Consider the following 21328-nt stretch of genomic DNA (forward strand, 5'->3'; position numbering starts at 1 on the left):
CTGCGCATCAGCCAAGCTAGCTCTCTTCCTCCCTTCAAAGCCCTACTGAGAGCTCACCCCCTCCAGGAGGCCTTCCCAGACTGAGCCCCCTTCTTCCTCTCCCCCTCCTCCCCCTCCCCGTCTCCCACGCCCTATCTCCTTCCCCTCCCCACAGCACCTGTATATATGCTTGTACAGATTTATAACTCTATTTATTTTACTTGTACATATTTACTATTCTATTTATTTTATTTTGTTAATTTGTTTTGTTGTCTGTCTCCCCCTTCTAGACTGTGAGCCCGCTGTTGGGTAGGGACCGTCTCTATATGTTGCCAACTTGTACTTCCCAAGCTCTTAGTACAGTGATCTGCACACAGTAAGCACTCAATAAATATGATTGACTGAATGAATGAATGACACTCTTTTGTTTTCAACAGGAGCGTTATGGCAGACTCCTGGATGCTCTGGGATGGACGGTGTTGGCTGATTCGCCCAAGTGAATATGGTATGTGTTTCTTGGTTTCTTGCCTAGGGGGGACCAGCCAGGGTCTTTGGGGAACTCTGAAGATTCATTGTCGTATTTACTGAGAGCTTACTGTGTGCAGAGCACTGTATTAATCACTTGGGAGAGTACAGTATCACAATAAACATATACATTCCCTGCCCACAATGAGCTTACAGTCTGGAGATCCAATCAAATCTCCTCACCCTACTCTCCACATTCCAGATCCTCACACATCCCTTAACCCAGGTAGCGTTCATACCTTCTTCCCCATCAGAAATGAGTTTCCAACTTACCCTAGTCAAATCCGATTTGTCCACAAATGCTTTGTGGGCACACCACAGCAAGCTGACCAATCTGGTCTTTCTTGTTCCCCTAAACCTTTGATTTCCTCCACCAGGTATGTCTACCTTTTTGTGACATACCTTGAACTTGGGTCCTTCCCTGCCCTTTTTTTTAAAAAAAAAATGGTGTTTGTCAAGCACTTACTATGTGCCAGGCACTGTACTAAGGGCTGGGGTAGAGACAACTTAATCAGGATGGACAGAGTTTGTGTCCTACATGGGGCTCAAAGTCTTAATCCCCATTTGACAGATGAGGTAACTGAGGCACAGAAGTTCATCTTGCCCGAGGAGGCACAGCAGACAGGTGGCAGAGCTGGGATTAGCCATCCTATTCTTCGAAATTGGGCACTCTGATCGACTTGAATATTCCATGTTTCTCCTAACCCCGAATTCCCCTTTGGAAGGCGAGCTCCTTGAAGACAGACAAGAGCCTGGGCCTCCTGCCTCATTCCGCCAGGCCAGGTCATTTCACGGGCAGGGGACTGTCTGGGGTTTGGTAGAGACCGGAAAGGCTGGAGGTGTGGATTGAAAGAGGTTAGAGGGGATTTCCAGGTGGCCTTTCTGAGAACAACATCACCATTCTTCATCTTCGTTCCTCCCCGAGGGAGGTGAGTGCCGCCGTGAGGCACTTTGGGACTCCCAACTGAGGTGTTTTTTTATAGGGGTGGAAATATTTCAACGGCGATACTGTCGGGGGAAGAGCTCAGACAAGTGGGTGTCTGAAGCCTAGACCAGCTCATCAGGGTTAATGATTCCCCTCCCCACAAACCTTTGTGTCAGGAGGGAATGAAGAAGCCTGTAGAGGCTATCAGGTCCATTTGGGGATGGGGAAGGTGGTGATGTCACTGCCTGGTGGCTCACTTCCCCACAGCATGGCTAAGTGAACTTCCTAAACAATCAATCGATCAGTGGTACTTACCGAACACGTACTACATGCGGAGCACTGTATTATGCATTTGGGAGAGTCAGAACAGAGTCGGCAGACCTGTTCCCTGCCCACAACGAGTTCACAGTCTATAGAGGGAGGCAGTCGTTAGTATAAATAATATAAATGTTAAGCACACAGTACAGTGCTCTGTGCATTTTAGACTTTTAGACTGTGAGCCCACTGTTGGGTAGGGACTGTCTCTATATGTTGCCAATTTGTACTTCCCAAGCGCTTAGTACAGTGCTCTGCACACAGTAAGTGCTCAATAAATACGATTGATGATGATGATGATGCATTGTAAGCACTCAATAGATACCACTGATTGATTAAATAATGTAAATCATGTCAAAACCTCAATGTCCCTACATTTCAACAGGGCCTACTGGATTGAGCCTGGGTCAGGGGAGCCAGGAGATCTGGATTCTGGTCCCAGATATGCCACAGCCCTGCTGTGTGACTTAAAGTCAGTCAGTCAGTCATATATATTGAGCACTTACTGCATGCAGAGCACTGTACTAAGCACTTGGGAGAGTACAATACAACAATAAACAGACACATTCCATGCCCACAATGAGCTTACTGTCTAGAGATGATACAGACATTAATATAAATAAATAAATTAGGGAATGTTCAATTTGCTTGTATTCACCACAGCACTTAGTACAGTGCCTGGCACATAGTAAGTGCTTAACAAATACCATTATTATTATTATCATTATTATTATTTAATCATTGATTCATAGACAGTGAGCCCCACATTGGACAAGGATCATCTCTGGCCTGATTGTGCCCTACCTACCACAGTGATTGGCACATGGTAAGTGATGAACAAATCCCACAATTATGACGATGATAGGGATAGCCCCCTGAGTGGGAACTGGAAAACCAGGGGCTCAGAAGAAACGGGAATGCTAGTCCAGAGAGGTGCAGGAATGATGAAGGCTCTGAGATCATCAAGACTGAGTGTGAACCCTCTCTGCCCAAGCATGAGTCACCCTCATATGTTTGGCTTGGGGAGGTTTCCACCCTCTCTCCTACGCTCGCCACCGTGAGACACCACCATCCTGCCTCGGAGCTGGTGACTCAGTCTGTCTACGGCACACAGACAGCCAAGCTGACATCTTCTCATCCAGCTCCTCCATGCTCCAAACTCTTTTCGGCTCCACCATTTCTAATCCAGAGTATTTAGTGAGTGCTTTCTCCATGCGGAGCACTGTGATGAAAGTTTGGGACAACTGAGTTAGAAGGACACATCCCGGCCCTCATGGAGCTAGTGACATACTGTGTGCAGAGCACTGAGCCGAGCCCATGGGAGTAAAAAATCCTCTCCAAGGTGTCCAGTTTTATCAGTGTAACACAATAACAACGCTGGTATCTGTTAAGCACTTTCTATGTTCCAGGCACTGTATTAAGCACTGGGATGGATACAAGCAATCGAGTTGGACATAGTCCCTGTCCCACGTGGGGCTCACAATCTCAGTCCCCGTTTTCCAGATGAGGTCACTGAGACGCAGACAAGTGAAGTGACTTGCCCAAGGTCACCCAGCAGACAAGCAATAGAGCTGGTATTAGAACCCAGGTCCTTCTGATTCTCAGGCCTGTGCTGTATCCACTAGGCCATGCTGCTTCTCAACTCAACCACCCATGATTGAGCCCATATCAGAACTAGAAATCACCATTCCAAGAATAGCGTATCCTGGGATTGAACCAGGATTGAACCTGGGATTGAACCAACTGAGGATAGGAAGAAATGGAGACTTATTAGATGATGATCCGCTCCCCCATTTTGAGTCCCCAAGGAGTAGAAAGTGCCTTCTCTGCTGAGAATTTGGAACTTAGTTTGGAAAATCAGGGGGTTTTCGTACCCTTGTTGCCAACCATGGATGTGTATCTTACCTTGTCTTCTTCATCCTAGCTGTAAATGATTTTAGTCTCACTATAATGTAAGGTCTTTGAGGGTTGGGATCATGTGTGCTAACTCACCTATACTATTCCAAGTGTTCAGTACAGTGCTCTAAACTTTAGCACTTGATATTCACCAGCCCCACGGCACTTAAGTGCATATCCCTGTTCATGTCCATTTCCACTTCTTGACATTTATTTTAATGTGAGTCTTCCTCTGTAGTCCAGAAGCTCCTTGTGGGAAGGAATCATGTCCAATCTGACTACGCTGTATCTACCCCAAATCTAATCTACCCTCTAGAATGTAAGATCCTCGCAGGCAGAGAACGTATCTACTCTCCCAAGTACTTAATACAGTGCTCTGCACACACTAAGTGCTCAATCAATACCATTGATTAATGATATTTGTAAGCATTTAATATGGGCCAGACAGTATATGAAACACTGGAATAGATTTTAAAAAATCAGTTTGGACATAGTCCTTGTCCCGCATGGGACTTAAAGTCTTAATCCCCATTTTACAGATGAGGTAACTGAAAAGTGAAGCGACATGGCCATGATCACACAGCAGACGAATGGTGGAGCTGGGTTTAGAATGCAGATCCTCTGATTCCCAGGCCAGTGCTATTCAATTAATTGATTAGAACAGTGCTTGACACACACTAAGAGCTTTACAAATACCATAATCCTTAATTATAATCATCCTTGCCACCTCTAATTTATTTAATTATATTAATGTCTGTCTCCCCCTCTAGACATTAGACTCACTGTGGGTAGGGAATGTGTCTGTTGTATTGTTCTACTGTACTCTCCCAAGTGCTTAGTGCAGTGATCTCCACACGGTAAGCGCTCAATAAATACCACTGATCGGTTGTTCTGCACACAGTAGCCGTGCCAAAAGTACTGTTCGCTGAGTTGTCTTCAGCTCAGTGATAGGTGAGAGGGAAAAATGAAACTTGTGCGCTGGGAGAAACATTGTGACTTCCTTCTCGGGTAACTAAGATCAACTGTTATAAAGTTCAGCTGTCAAAGAGGGCACTGTAATACATTTCTAGACTGTGAGCCCGTTGGGTAGTGATTGCCTCTATTTGTTGCTGAATTGTGCTTTCCAAGCGCTTAGTGCTCTGCACACAGTAAGCGCTCAATAAATGCGATTGAATGAATGAATGAATGAATGAAAAGTTCACCCAAGAGGCCAATGACTGAGGAGAGAATAGTTTACACCTGCTTTGCTTCAGTGTCTTTTCCTCCTCCTTAATTCCCATCTCTGAACCAAAAGCTCTAGGGCTCTTGCTTTCCCTGACGTGTCACTCACAGCTTCCGCCTCCAGCTCTTTGTGGTTGGATACCTTGTTCTCCACTCTGACATCATCTGTTTATTGTCTGTTTTAGAAACCAGGTAGCAGGATGGGTATTCCACAAAACAAATCAAGGCAAAAGCCAACACCCAAAAGCACCCACATCTTTATACCGTTTTTTTTTTCTTTTTTGGCGAAGGTTTTTTTATTTTTATTTTGGCTTCTGGAGCTGCAGCTTAGATTAGGTGGGTTCTTCCTCCAGACTGCCATTGCCGGTCTTTCACTTCGAGGTTAAAGAGGTCTGGACTGTTTTGAGTGAGCTTTCCAAAGGGGCTCCGGATTCTTTCATCAGCTTCTGTCAGCGTGTACCTGTGAGAGGCTGGCTGACTGAAAGAGCAGCGTGGCCCGGTGGAAAGAACTCTGGCTTGGGAGTCGGAAAACCTGGGTTCTAATCCTGGCTATGTCACTTTCTTGCTGGTTGTCCTTGGACAAGTCACTTCACTTCTCTGGGCTTCAGTTCTGTAGCCTCGGGATTAAATACCTGTTCTTCTTCCTACTTAAACTGTGACCCCCATGTGAGATCAGGGCCAGCCTGATTTTTTGTAATGGTATTTGTTAAACTTTTTCTATGTGCCTGACACTGTACTAAGTGCTGGAGTGGATAAAGGTAATCAGGTTGGACACAATCCCTGGCCCACATGGGGCTCACAGTCTTAATCCCCAATTTCCAGATAACTGAGACAGAGAGGCATCAAGTATGAGAGACCTGAGAGAGAGACATCAAGTGACTTGCCCAAGGTCACTCAGCAGATAAGTGGTGAAGTCAGGATTAGAACCCAGAACCACTAAGCCAAGCTGCTGCAGTCTTTCTTAGGACTGGTAGGGGGTAGGGTCAACCTGGCATATGGAGCGGGGAAGATGGAGAAGGCATGAATTCCTCCAAGTTTCCCACCAATTAGAGAGGGATTGTCATTGGATTAATTTATCTGCCCTAGCGCTTGGAACAGTGCTTGACACATAGTAAATGCTTAACAAATACAACAATAATAATAAGCATAATTATAAACAGATCAGAAAATGAGGTTGTGTTAATAATAGTAATAATAATGATAATAATTGTAGTATTATTGTAGAGAAGCAGAGTGACTCAGTGGAAAAAGCATGGCTTTGGAGTCAGAGGTCAGGGGTTCAAATCCTGGCTCCACCAATTGTCAGATGTGTGACTTTGGGCAGGTCACTTAACTTCTCTGTGCCTCAGTTCCTTCATCTGTAAAATGGGGATTAAAGCTGTGAGCCCCCCATGGGACAACCTGATCACCTTGTAACCTCCCCAGCACTTAGAACAGTGCTTTGCACATAGTAAGTGCTTCATAAATGCCACCATTATTAGTATTAGTATTATCTGTTAAGTGCCAGGCACTGTACTAACCGCTGAGGTGGATACAAGGAAAAAGGATTGGACAGAGTCCCTGTCCCTCATGGAGCTAACAGTCTTAATCGCCACTTTACAGATGAGGGAACTGAGGCCCAGAGAAGAGAAGTTACTTGCTCAAGGCCACACAGCAGACAAGTGGCTGAGCAGGGATTAGAACTGAGGTCCTTCTGCCTCCAAGGCCTGTGCTCTAGCCACTAGGACACACTGCTTCTCTACTCCTACTTCACTACTTCTGCTTCTCACTGTTGGAGTTGCGGGTAGAGGTGGGATTGAGGGAGAGTGACCCGTGCCTCCTCTCTGGTGTCTTCTTCTCCAAGAAAATTTTGGAAGGAATTCTTTTGGGGAGGGAGAGGGAGGGACCAGACTTGGAGCTTTAGGTGTAATAATAATGATGTTGGTATTTGTCAAGCATTTAACTGTGTGCCAGGCACTGTACTAAGCACTGGGGTGGATACAAGCAAATCGGGCTGGAAACAGTCCCTGTCCCATGTGGGCCTCATAGTCTCAATCCCCATTTTACAGACGAGGTAACAGGCTCAGAGAAGTGAAGTGACTTGTCCAAGGTCACACAGCAGACAAGTGGCCAAGCCGGTATTAGAACCCATGACCTTTTAACTCTCAGGCCTGTGCTCTGTCCACTACGCCATGCTACTTCTAGTGTCCCTCTGGGGTTTTGTCCAATACCTCTGATGACCTTTTGGCAAGCTGCTTTGGGGGTATTGATCTGAGAGAGGGTCAGGGGCCTGAACATGTCTTTCTTCCCCTGTTTGTCTTCCGCGTTTCATCCCTGTGACCAAGTCAAAATCCTGGTAACTTTCCCCCAACTGGTACAGTGGATAGAACCCATGCCTTGGAGTCAAAAAAGTGATGGGTTCTAATTGTGGCTCCTCCGCTTGTCTGCTGTGCGACTCTGGGCAAGCCACTTCACTTCTCTGTGCCTCAGTTACCTCATCTCTCCTGAGACAGGAACTGGGTCCAACCCGATTTGCTTGTATCCACCCCCGTGCTTAGTACAGTGTGTGGCACATAGTAAGCACTTAAAAAATACCATTAAAAAGAATCATGCTGGACACAGTCCCTATCCCACCTGGGGGTCACAGTTTAAGTAGGAAAGAGAACAATCAATCAATCGTATTTATTGAGCGCTTACTGTGTGCAGGGCACTGTACTAAGCGCTTGGGAAATACAAGCACTTGGGAAGTACAAGCGCTTGGGAAGTACAAATATTTAATCCCCATTTTACAGATGAGGAAACTGAAGTCCAGAGAAGTGAAGTGATTTGTCCAATGACGCACAGTAGGAGAGTGGCATAGGCAGGATTAGAATTCAGGTCCTCCAACTCCCACACCGGCAAGCAGCATGGCATAGTGGTTAGAGCCTGGGTCCAGGAGTCAGAAGGACCTGGGTTCTAATCCTGGCTCCACCACTTGTCTGTTGTGCGACCTTGGGCAAGTCACATCACTTCTTTGGGCCTCATTTCCCACGTCTGTGAAATGGGAATTGAGACTGTGAGCCCCACCTGGGACAGGGACTGGGTAACCCAATATGCTTTTTTGTCCAGTCCCTGGCACGTAGTAAGCGCTGACCAAATACCGCCATGAGTATTATTATCATTTACCCTTCTGAACATCAAATAGCTGCAGAGCGAGGTCCCCCTGAAAGGCGGGGTTCCCCTCAACTCATCGTGGCCTCCCGGGAGCTCTGGACACCCAGACGTAAGCGCCCCTGGGAAAGGGCCGGACTCTGTTACTCATCCTTTTATGGGAGACCATAAAGGGGAAATGAGTCACCTCCAACACTGAACCAGAACTCCTAAGGCGAAGCCGCCAGCACCTGTCTAGGCCGTGGTTATTTATTAACCGCACCGCCAGGAGGAATGCCATGGGAACAGAACGCCTGGCCGGCTCACCCCTGGCAGCCCGCTTTGGAGGCTTCGGATGGGCGTCTCTCCTCCCCAGGGCACCTGCGCTGGGAGCCCTGGGGTGGTGGGAAGGGGCCACCTTGAGTCAACTTTTGGACGGGAAACTGGGCAGGGGTGGAGACGGAGCGTCGTTAGGGAAACTCTTCTTTTCTGGAAGAACTCGGGGACCGGTTGGGGAGTGGGTGGCCCAGGCAGGAGCTGAGAGGGATGAGCCTCTCCTCTCTCCCAGAATCCTCATTCTGAGGCCCAGAATAAATGAAGTGATTCGCCCAAGGTCACTCAGCAGGAAGGCGGTGGAGCTGGGATTAGATCCCAAGTCCTCGACACCCACCCATGCTTTGAATGAGAAGCATGGGTGAGAAGGGCCCACCTGTCTGGCAGGAGCAGGCAGGGACAACTGACGTGTTGTTGTGGGCAGGGAAGGTGTCTGATGTGTTGTACTCTCCCGAGCACTTAGTTCGGTGCTCTGCACACATTAGGTGCTCAATAAATAGGACTGACTGACTTGCTTCATTTGGAAATCGGGGTGTAGTCAGCTGGCAGGAAGGACTCCCACCCTACTGGGTTTGGGGGCTCAAAGGTGGAGAGGAGTCCCTAGGACCTGTGTGGTGGGATTTGAACAACTACTGAGGAACATTATTATTTATTTCTATCACTTATTCCTGTTAATGTGTGTCTCCCCTTCTGGATTGCTCCCTTTATTTTTTTCCTCCTCCCAGCCCCACAGCACTTGTGTACATATATGTACATGTTTGTACTTTATATTCATTTCTGCCTCCCACTCTGGACTGTAACCTTGATGTGGGCAGGGAATGTATCTGTTGTGTTGTACTCTCCCAAGTGCTTAGTGCAATGCCCTACACATAGTAAGCGCTCAATAAATACCATTGATTAATTGTTTGAGCAATGTTCTTGGCATTTGAGAGTGCATTACAGGATCTCCTCTTGTGGCTCTGGCGGTCAAGGAGCTAACCATCACACTTGTTTCCTGCTCGGAGAAGCAGCGCTGACTAATGGAAAGAGCACGGGTGGGTGTCAAGGACTTGGGATCTAATCCCGGCTCCGCCGCCTTCCTGCTGAGTGACCTTGGGTGAGTCACTTCACTTATTCTGGGCCTCAGTTTTCTCATCTGTAAAACAGAGATTCAATACCTGTTCCCTCCCCCTTAGACCGTGAGCCCCATTGGAGATGGGGACTATGTCTGACCCGATTGTCTCATATCTACTCTGGTGCTTAGTACAGTGCTCAGCACATACTAAACACCTGGCCCCGATTATCAGTGCAGTCTAAAAGGTGAGATGGATACAAGGAGCAGGAGCTGGAGGAAGACCCAAGAGAGAATGGGATTTAGAGTGTGCCAGGATGTGTCCTTACTTGAATTGGTACTGCTACTGCTTGGAGCAATTAAACCTCCCATGTCCCTGTGCCTGAGGCTGGCAGAGGCCATGGATGTCAGGGCGGAGGATGGCCATGGGCTTCTATTTAAATAATAATAATAATAAAAATAATAGCACTTGTTAGGCTCTTACTATGTGCCATGCATTGTTCTAAGTGGTGGGGTAGAAACAACTCAATCATGTTGGATACAGTCCATGTCCCACATTCATTCAATCATATTTATTGAATGCAGAACACTGTACTAAGTTCTTGAGAGAGTAAAATGCCACACTAAATAGACACATTCACGTTCCCTGCCCACAATCCCCATTTTACAGATGAGGTAACTGAGGCCCGGAGGAGTTTAGTGACTTGCCCGTGGTCACAGGTATTGGAGGTGGGATTAGAACTCAGGTACTTCTGACCCCCAGGCCCAGACTCTATCCGCGAAGCCACACTGCTTCTCTGCCAACTGCTTCTCATGCTGCATCCATGCCAGTCAGCCAGCCAGGGTGCCAGGAGAAAGGAGAAGGAGGACCCATCTTGTTACTGATTCCTTCCCACCACTCTGATGTCAATGCAGCAGCCATGGTAAGAGGGGAAGATCACTGACCCGCTATTCTATGAGAAGTCTTGGGCTTATGGTGATAATAATAACTTAAAGCAGTCAGTCAGTTTGCCCCATAATAATAAAAATAATAATGGCATTTGTTAAGCACTTACTATGTGCAAAGCACTCTTCTAAGCACTGGGGAGGATACAAGGTGATCAGGTTGTCCCACGTGGGGCTCACAGTATTCACCCCCATTTTACAGATAGGTAATTGAGGCACAGAGAAGTTAAGGGACTTGCCCTAAGTCACACGGCTGACAGTTGGCGGAGCCGGGATTTGAACCCATGATGTCTGACTCCCAAGCCCGTGTTCTTTCCATTGAGCCAGGCTGCTTTTCTAACCTCCAACCTCACCTCACTAATCCCGGCTCCGCCACTTGTCTGCTGTGTGATCTGGGGCAAGTCACTTCACTTCTCTAAACCTCAGTTCCCTCACATGCTTTGTTTTGTTGTCTGTCTCCCCCTTCTAGACTGTGAACCCGTTGTTGGGTAGGGACCGTCTCCTTGTGTTGCCAACTTGTACTTCCCAAGAGCTTAATACAGTGCTCTGCACACAGTAAGCCCTTAATAAAAACGATTGAATGAATGTAAAACGGGGATTAAAACAGGGAGCCCTACATGGGACAGGGACTATGTCCAATGCAATTATCTTGTGTATATCTCAGTGCTTAGAACAGTGTCTGGCACATAGTAAGCACTTAAATAGCATTATTATTATTATTAATAATTATTAATTAATTAATTAAATAATTAATAATATATTATTATTAATCTCCTACTTCAGCCCAGCCTGCAGACTCAACTCCTCTGGCACCAGTTTACTAATTGTACCCCAATCTCATTTATCTGGCTGCCGACCCCTTTTTCAAGTCCTCCCCCTAGCCTGGAACTCCCTCCCCCTCCATATATGCCACAACACCACTCTCTCCACCTTCCAAGCATTATTAAGTTCACACCTCCTCCAAGAGGCCTTCCCTGATGAAGCCCTCCCTTCCCCAGCTCCCTCCTCTTCTGCGTCATCTCTGTACTTGGATCTGTGACCTTTGGACAGTTGATATTCACCCCACCCCAATCACACAGCACTTCGTATTTTATCTTTGAATTATATAATTTTATTTATTTGTATTAATGTCTGTCTCTCCCTCTAGACTGTAATTTATTATGGGCAGGGAACGAGTCTATTCATTCTTTTGTATTGTACTCTCCCAAACTCTTAGTATAGTTTTCTGTGCATAATAAGCACCCAATGTGTCACCGATTAATTTATTAATAGTAATGATAATTATGATGATGGTCTTTGTTAAGCATGTGCTGGGGTTAAGCACTGGACACAGTCCCTTCCCAGCTTAAAATAGTGCTTTGCACATAGTAAGCACTTCTTAACACATCCCATTATTATTATTATTATTATTATTATTATTATTATTATATGGGATTCCCAGTCTAGGGGGTAGGGGGAATGGGTGTCTAGGAGGGGTTTCTTCCCCACTAGACTGTAAGCTCCTTGAGGGCAGGGAGCGTTTCTATCAACTCAACTGTATTGGACTCTCCTGAGCACTTAGTATAGTGCTCTAAATACAGTTTGTGCTCAATAAATACCATTTATGGATTTATTTATAGACTGAGAGCCCAGTGAGAAACAGGGACCGGGTCCAAACTAATTTTTTTGTATCTAACCCAGCACTCAGTACAGTGTTTGATAGAAAGCCCTTAATAAATAGCATTATTATTATTCAGAAACTGAGGCACAAAGAAGTGAAGTTACTTGCTCAAGGTAACCCAGCAGGCATTTGGCCAAGTTGGGATTAGAACCCATGTCCTCTGATTTTCAGGCCTGTGCTCTTTCCACTAGACCACAATACTTCTCTTAACTCTGTGCCCCCTCTGGGAGGAGAGAATTACAGCTACTGGAAACGGTTTGAGACAGGAAATAGAACAAGTCGCTTCTTGCTTCTGAAGTGGATAATCTTCCCATCCAGGTGTTTTGAGAAACAGTTCTCCTGGCCATCCTGGCCAAGATTTAGGATCCGAGTTGGGGAAGTGGTGAATTCTGGTCCTGGATTTGCTCCTGGTTGGCTGTGGGATCTTAGTCTGGCCTTTGGCTCAGAGCTTGTGGTGGTGGAGATAAGAGTAAAAGGAATAGTAGGAGTAGAAAGGGTAGTAGCCATAGGAGTAGAAGGATTAGGGGTAGAAGCAATTTATTTGTCATGTATTTTTATTCATATTAATGTCTATCTCCCCTCCTCTAGACTGTAAGCTCGTTGTGGGCAGAGACTGTATCTGTTTATTGTTGTACTCTCTCCAGCGATTAGTACAATTTTCTTCATACAGCAAATTCTCATTAAATACTACTGACTGACTGAAGTAGAAGGAATAGATGTAGAAGGAATAGTAGCAGGAGGAGGAGGAGGGGGAGAAGCAGTAGTTGGGGAAGGAGTGGATTGGCTGGAGGGAGGGGAATGGAGGGTGGCTCATGCCAGGATTATTTTGGTCTTCCCTTTTGGGTCTCCTTTCCCGTGGTCTTCCTGAGGGGTTAGAGCAGTCCACAAACATGAAAATGCTTTTTGGGGTCTTTAATTAGAAAAATGAGGGGGGACCCAGAGCTGAGTCTTTGTTGGGAGGTTTGGTTCTGACTCTAGGATCCCATGAAAGGGAGAGAGAGAGAGTCCAACTAATTTTGAGTGTCCAAGCCCCACAGCAAGTGATTCCCATTCCCATTCCCTGTCCACAGTGAGCTTAGTCTAGAGACGAGCTTACAGTCTAGAGATCCACTCTCCCAATTTTTTTCTGATGGTATTTGTTAAGCACTTATTATGCGCAAAGCACTGTTCTAAGCGCTAGTAGAGTGCTCTGCACATAATGAGCACTCAATAAATATGCATAAATGAATGAAGCCACTATTTGAGTGGTTCTGGCCCACTTCCCCTGATAACAAGGAGGCCCGTCAGAGACAGCTGTTGGATTTGGGAGAAGAGCAAAACAGCTACGTCCATATTCATAATTTATTTATAATAATGTCTGTCTCTCCCTCTAGACCATAAACTCGCTGTGGGCAGGGAATGGATCTGTTGTACTCTCCCTAGCGTTTAGTATGTGCTCCGCACCCAGTAAGAGCTCAATTAATACCATGGAATGACTAAGAGCACACCTATCTCCGGGGTCTATCTTCATAAAACCAATCCGCCAGGATTAAACGTCTGAAGGGGGCAGGGAGAGGGTCAGAACTGCCTTTGTACTGCCTTCGGTTCACTCTTTTCAACTGAGCTTTAAGGGGGCACCCCACCCTGAGCCCAGGAGATAACGCACCCTGGTTTCGTCACCCTGCCTCTTGATGGTGCCGGGCTTTTATGGAGGTCTGATGGGTGGCCAAAAGCCACGGGCGCAGGAAACTTCAAACGGAACAGGATCTCCCGGCTTGGCATCGAGTCAAGACTTCCAAGCCATGAGTGCATATGGCCAGTTGGGTAGGCACTGGCCCTACTGTTTCCCTCTTTTGTCTGTCCCACTTGGCTTTAATAATGATAATATGATAATAATGATTATGGTTTTTGTTAAGCACTTACTATGTGCCAGGTAATAATAATAATGATAGCATTTATTAAGCACTTACTATGTGCAAAGCGCTGTTCTAAGCTCTGGGGAGGTTACAAGGTGATGAGGTTGTCCCACAGAGGGCTCACAGTCTTAATCCCCATTTTACAGAGGAGGGAACTGAGGCCCAGAGAAGTTAAGTGACTTGCCCAAAGTCACGCAGCTGACAAGTGGCGGAGCTGGGATTTGAACCCATCAGCTCTGATTCCAAAGCCCGTGCTCTTTCCACTGAGCCACACTACGAGGTACTATACTAAGCGCTGGGGTGAATACCAGAAACTCAGGCTGGACACAGTCCCTGTCCCACATTCGCTCGTTCATTTGTTCAATCGTATTTATTGTGTGCTTACTGTGTGCACTCTCTTTGAGAGATAGGATTTCTAGACTGTAAACTCATGCCTAGACTGTTACTTTATTTGTTAAGTGCTTACTATGTGTCAAACACTGTTCTAAGCACTGGAGCAGATAGAGGTGATTGGACAGGGGATGGTGCTTACGTTTATTCCTGGAAGGATCGGTCTTTTAAAGATAGACCCTGGAAGTAGGCATGTTCTGAATCAGTCAGTGGTATTTTTTGAACGCTTAATGTGTGCAGAGCACTGTACTAAAGAGACCCATTCCTTGACCATGACGAGCTTACAGTCTAAAGGCCGGGGGGGAGACAGATATCAATACAAATAAATAAATTGCAGCTATGTACAAAACTATTGCGGGGCTGGGAGGGAGGAAGAGAAAGGGAGCGAGTCAGGGTGACACAGAAGGGAGTGGGAGATGAGAAAAGGGGGCTTAATCTAGGAAGGCTTCTTTCTTCTTCCTTCAATCGTATTTATTGAGTGCTTACTGTGTGCAGAGCACTGTACTAAGCGCTTGGGAAGTACAAGTTGGCATCATATAGAGACAGTCCCTACCCAACAGTGGGCTCACAGTCTAGAAGGGGAAGACAGACAACAAAACAAAACATATTAACAAAATAAAATAAATAGAATAAATATGTACAAGTAAAATAAATATTCATTCCTTCATTCAATCGTATTTATCAAGCAATCATGTTCCTTCACTCATTCAATTGTATTTATTGAGCGCTTACTGCGCGCAGAGCTTCTTGGAGGAGATGGGCCTTCAGTAAGGCTTTGACATGGGGGAGAGTCATTTATCTGTCGGATTGGAGGAGGGAGGGCATTCCAGGCTGGAGGCAGGACGTAGATTTGGGGTCAGTGGCAAGACAGGCGAGATGGAGGCACCATGAGAAGGTTAGCACTAGACAAGCGAAGTGTATGGCCTGGGTTGTAGAAGGAGAGAAGCGAGGTGAGGTAGGAGGGGGCAAAGTGATGGAGAGCTTTAAAGCCAGTGGTGTGAAGTTTTTGTTTGATATGGAGGTGGATAGGCAACCACTGGAGATTTTTGAGGAGGGGGATGACATGCCCTGAATGTTTCTGTTGAAAGATGATCCAGGCAGTGAAGTGAAGTATAGACTGGAGAAGGGAGAGACAGGAGGTTGGGAGGTCAGCAAGGAGACTGATGAAGTAACCCAGGTGGGATAGGATGAGTGATTGCATTAATGTGTTTAGTACAGTGCTCTACACACAGTGGACCCTCAACAGATATGATTGCTTGATTGGTTGATTAGATTCTCTGACTCCCAGTCCCATGTTGTAACCACTAAACCACACTAATGGAAAGGCACATTTGGGTGCCTTTCTCCTGCCCACCCCCCATTCCCTCCCCATCCCCTCCTGATTCCTTTGGCTGCTGTTGCTATTTACCCCAGGCCGTCAGGAAGCTGTGTAACAGCCCCTGGAGACTGAAGCAGGGTAACACCGCCACACAAATGGAACATCTGGAAGCTTTCTGAAGGTCGATTTTTTAACACATTTGCAAGAGTCAGGACATTTGCACACAGAGTTTACAGGCTGGAGGGGACCCAGGGGCTTTTCTAAAATGGGAGGAACTGGGGAGAGGGCAGGAAGAGGCTTACTCCCGGAGGTAAAAGACAAACAAACAAAAATGTGATTTTTTTCTGGCCAACTTGATTCAAAGGGGGACGGTGTCCAGAGGGGCCCAGGGGCAAGTGAGAGAAAGAGCCAGTGGTGGGGATTGGGGTGAGGGCCGAGGTTGGGAGAGCTAGCAGACATTGGTCTCCTCTCCAGCCCCCTTGAAGTTGGGAAGGTGTCTTTCATTTTTTAGCAGCATCTGTTAACAGGGAGGGCTGCTTTGAAAACATTCCAAAAATGGAAGGAGGTGAGCCCCAAGGGGAGGAAGGAAGGAGGAGACCCCCAGGAAGAGGAGGAGGAGGGAAGACCAGGGAAGGAGGGAAGTTCCAGAGGGAGGAAGGAAGAGGGGAGACCAGAGGGAAGAGGAGGAAGAAAGGAAAGGAGAGACTGGGGGGGCCCCAAGGGGAGAAGGGAAGGAAGGGAGCACTAGAGCCCCATATGGGACAACCTGATTATCTTGTGTCTACTCCAATGCTTACAACAGTGCTTGGCTCATAGCAAGCACCGAAGAAAATATCATAATTATTATTATTATTCATTCATTCATTCAATCGTATTCATTGAGCACTTACTGTGTGCAGAGCACTGTACTAAGCACTTGGGAAGTACAAGTTGGCAACATATAGAGACGGTCCCTACCCAACAGCAGGCTCACAGTCTAGAAGGGGGAGACAGACAACAAAACAAATTAACAAAATAAAATAAATAGAATAAATATGTGCAAATAAATAAATGGAGTAATAAATATGTACAAACATATATATACATATACATATTATTATCATTATTACAGGGGAGAGACTCGGGGAGTCCCAGGGGGAAGATGGAATGTTGGAAAGCATTAAAAAGAAGAGAGGAATGGAGCCCCAGGGGGAAGGGTAAAGATGGAAAACCCCAGGGGGAGAAGGGAAGGTGGTAAACCCTATAATAATAGCAATAATAATAATTGTAGCATTTTTTAAGCGCTTAGTGGGAGACAGGCACTGTACCAAGCGCTGCGGTGGATACAAGCAAATCGGGTTGTAACAGTCCCTGTTCCACGTGGACTCTCAGTCTCAATCCCCAAAGTCTAATCCTTTCAGCCTCTCCACACCCTGGAGGCCTAATGACACTTTAGAGGGGTGAAAAACCCCCCAAATTTGAGTCAGTTGTTTCCAGGAGGGCTCATCTCATGTCCCATGATCTCTCTCTCTGCTTCCAGACAGGGCTGCTTCAAGCTATGTCCCAACTACTTCCGGTAAAGTGATCCAATGTCTGGCAAACTTGGTCCTTTCCAGCTTCTTCCTGGTGTTTAATCAGACTGATAGTACTAATAATAGACTAACGGTGGTCTCGGCAGAGCGCTTATTACATTCCAACACTGCACCAAGCACTGGAGTAGAGAAAAGATCATCAGGTCTGACAGTCCCTGTCCCACATGGTCCTCAGATTCTGAGGGGGTGGGAGAATGGGTCATTCAATAATTTCTATTGAGCACTTACTGTGCACAGAGCACTGTACTAAGCGCTTGGGAGAGTACAATATAAGAATAAATGGATACATTCCCTGACCACTTAGTTTGCAGTCTAGAAGGGCTTGTAATTCCCATTTTGCAGATGGGGAGACTGAGGTGGAGAGGAGTAAAGTGACTTGTTCAAGGTCTTCCAGCATCTTAGGGTTACCTCTTGCTGTGGCCTCAGGGAACGTGATAGATGGCTCTTATCCAGCCCAGAGATTCATTGATTGTGAGTCCTTCTATTTTTTCTGTTTTTTAAAATGGTATTTGTTGAGTGCTTAACCATGTGCCAGCCCTTTGCTAAGCACTGGGTTAGATACAGGAAATCAGGGTGGTCGCAGTCCATGTCCCACATGGGGGCTCACGGTCTTAATGCCCGGTTTACAGATGAGGGAACTTGTGAGTTGTCCAAGGTCACACAGCAAGCAATTGGCAGAGATAGGATTAGAACCCAGGCCCTCTGACTCCCAAGTCTGTGCTCTATCCCCTAGGCCATGCGAGACACCTTGGCCTCAGGCGAAGAGATCCTAGTGGTTTCTTTCCAAGTCACCACCCTCTCCCAACATGTGTGGCCGGGTGTGGTGAGAGGAGTCGGAGATAGAAACAGCGAGTGTGTATCCGACCGGTCCAGGAGAAGCTCTGTGTGAGGGCGGAATCGGGGTCTGACGGACAGGTCGATGGACTGTGGCCGTTCTGTCTGGTTCGGCTGCCTGCACTATGGCAACGGGCTTTACAAAAACAACCTTGCGGAACAGGAGGAGATGCCCTGCCCAAGAGGTGGCTGCATTATCCTGTGGGCCAAGTGACTCAGGGCACGGAGGAGGAGCATAAACAGCCGATGATGCGATTTGCTAGGAAGAGCCATAATGTCCTATGGACTGTGTGTTTCCAGATAATCACTCCACTTCTTGGGTGACTTTTAATCCTCACCCCCTCCACCCCCCTCCCGCATCTCTTTCCCGTCCAGAGGCTGGTCTGGATTGGCAAGAAGCTGGTGAGCATTTATTCATTCAATTTAATCATTTTTCTTGAGTGCTTACTGTGTGCGGAGCACTGTACTAAGCACTTGGGAGATTCCAAAAGGACAATAAGCAGACATATTCCCTGACCACAATTAGTTTACAGTCTAGAGTAGGGTTGGTACTTCTTTCTCTTCCCCATCCCCTACATTTTGTGACCCTCTCCTCTCCACTGGTACCCTCAAGGACAGTTCCAGACCATTTGGGAGGGAGGGTGGGCTAAGCGTAGGCTTGCTTATTTATTTGGGTTATTTCACTTTTTTTTTTTTTTTTTTTTTTTTTTTTACAAGAGATGGGTAACATTTCACTCAGGCAGGTATTAAAATGCCAAAGAGTGGATGTGGTTGCTTGACAATGGGGTTTGGCCCTGATGTGGTTTTTACTGGATTATTGTGGAACAACCCAATGTGTGTGTGTGTGTGTGTGTGTGTGTGTGTGTGTGTGTGTGTGTGTGTCAAGGGCTAGGGGAAGGAGGTGCGCCCTTGTGGAATTTCATTTGATCATATATATTGAGCACCTACTGTGTGCAAAGTTCTGTACTAAGTGCTAGGGAGACTACAGTAGAACAATAAACAGACAAATTCCCTGTCCACAGTGAGCTTACAGTCTAGAGGGAAATACCACCTTACAACTCTGAAAGTTGGGTATGAGAAGGTAAGGGGATGGAGGCAGTGGAACAAGGGGAAAGGACCAGGAGTAGCAAGGCCTCTAGTGGAAAGAGCACTGGCCTGGGAATCAGAAGACCTGGTTTCTAATCCTGCCTCTTGCACAGAGCGGCTGTGAGATCCGAGCAAATCACTTCACTTCTCTATGCCTTAGTTTCCTCAGGTGCAAAATGATATTGAAATCCCTGTTCGCCCTCCTATTTAAACTGTGAGCCCCATGCGGGACAGGGATCATGTCCAACCTCTTTATCCTCTATCTGTCTCAGTGCTTAGAATAGTGTTTGACAGAGTAGGCACCTCACAAATACCATAAAAAAGCCAACAGGATTGATTGAAGGGGAAAAGACCCAGAAATTCACAGGCTCTGCATTCGGTTCATCCTGACTTCCATCCAGATCTCTCTCCTCAGTGGGCGACGGCTCGATGGAAACCAGTTGCTTAGAGGTGAAGCGACCAGGCCTCAGATTAACTCTTGCCTTGTTTCCCCACAGATTTCTGAAGCAGAGAAAGCAAGTGCTCATAGAGACAGTTGCTTCTTAGCTGCAGCCTGAGACCTGAAGCTGGAGGAGACCGCTTCTGGAGGTGGAACGGGATCCGTGGATGGCGATGGAGCCCAAGGGTGCAGTGCATTCTTGGTAGAATACCACTGGGGCCGACAGTGCATTGGCGAGAACTTATCATCCAGATCGGAGGGGCTGTGTCACTATACCATTCCCCGGCTGCTCTCTTTCCCGTACCGGGGTCCTCCGCTAAAGTCTCTTTCCCTTTGAAGACCAAAAGTCTGGCCACCCAAAGCCCAACCCCTCTGCCCCCTTCCTGGCTTCTGGCTGGGCCTACTGGACTGAGCCGCTCTCAGTTCACTCGGTTATCTACCAGCCGGATACAGGGGTGAATAGTTAACGAGTTTCGGGTCAAACGGGAGCTCAATTTCTTCCTGCTCTTTCTGGAGGGCCCGGTGTTTACTCATCGCCCTGGAAGCCCCTGTGGAATTTTATTTTCCTTCCCCTCCTGATGGGCTTGGATGAAGGGCCTCACCGGCACTAAGAGGACGGATTGGGGAACGGCATCAGCCAGACGTCTGGAGCCGGGGGATGTGGAGAGAGAAGAGGGAAGGAGATCCAGCTTTCTGGAGCCGGGGGTTATGGAGAAAGAGGAGGGAAAGAGAACCCTCGTGATCCTTGCATGATCCGGGATCACGGTTGGAGTGCGTGAGGCGTGTGGGAGCCGTGGAGAACTCTAGCCTTGCTGCTGGGACTATTGATGCCTCAGAGGATCGCGGATTCAGCCCTTGGATGGTTTAAGGAACCGTGTGTGTGTCTGTCTAGGTCATCCAAGTACACAGAGGTCTCTTTCACACCCGTCTGATCAGCAGGAATTTGCCTGGAATCGAACACTCCTAACGAGGGAGTGAAGGGCCAAGGTTTTTCCTCAGCCTCACCCCATCTCCAGATGTAACCCTGCCTAGGGGAAAGAGCCCAGGCTCGGGAGGCAGAGGACCTGGGTTCTAATTCCGGTGCCACCGCTTGCCTGCTGGGTAACTTTGGGCACTGAGAAACAGAGAAGTTGAGGGGCTTATCTGAGATCACCCAGCGTGTGAGTGACAGAGCTGGAATTAGCAGCCTAGTCTCCTGATTTCTGGTTCTGGGTTCTTCCCATAACCTTGAGGGGGTCTACAAGCTGTATTGTATCCTCTAAAGGGTATAGCACAAAGTGAGCACTCAATAAATACTATTGATCTATTGATTCCCACCCAGCTATCCTGTTTGTTGTGATGTTTCCTCTTTATTATCCTTGATGCATATGTCAGCATTTGGTAGAATCAGCCAGCTCATTGTAAGTGCGCCATGGGCAGGGAATATATCTACCCACTCTGTTGTATTGGACTCTCTCTAGCACTCAGTACAGTATGTTGCTCTCAGTAAATAAAACTGATTGATTTTTGTCCTTCCCCTGTTTCTTTTATGGTATTTGATATGTGCTTACTCTGTGTCAAATACTGTTTTAAGTGCTGGGGTAGGTATAAATTAATTAGGTCAGACACAGATCCTGCCCCGCATGGAGGCTCACCATATTAAGAGGAAGAACAGATATTGAATCCCCATTTTATAGATGAGATGACTGAGGCCCAGAGAAGTGAAGTGACTTGCCCAAGGTCACACAACAGGTATGTGGCAGAGCCAGGATTAGAACCCAGATCTTCCGAATCCCTGGCCAATGCTCTGTCCATTGGGCTATCCTGCCCCCGTTAGAAGAGACTGTCATGTAGGATC

The 21328-nt window shown here is 46.9% G+C and overlaps 1 long non-coding RNA gene across 1 annotated transcript; it reads left to right on the plus strand.

Moving 5' to 3' along the window:
• Positions 1 to 411: 411 nt before the first annotated feature.
• LOC119937867 lies at positions 412 to 20992 on the plus strand. The gene is made up of 2 exons (XR_005454244.1): positions 412 to 484; positions 19550 to 20992. It is a non-coding gene; the product is annotated as an uncharacterized LOC119937867 (long non-coding RNA).
• The last annotated feature ends 336 nt before the right edge of the window (positions 20993 to 21328 follow it).

The sequence above is a fragment of the Tachyglossus aculeatus genome, chromosome 15 (genome assembly GCF_015852505.1).
Source record: "Tachyglossus aculeatus isolate mTacAcu1 chromosome 15, mTacAcu1.pri, whole genome shotgun sequence".
Taxonomy (NCBI): Eukaryota; Metazoa; Chordata; class Mammalia; order Monotremata; family Tachyglossidae; genus Tachyglossus; species Tachyglossus aculeatus.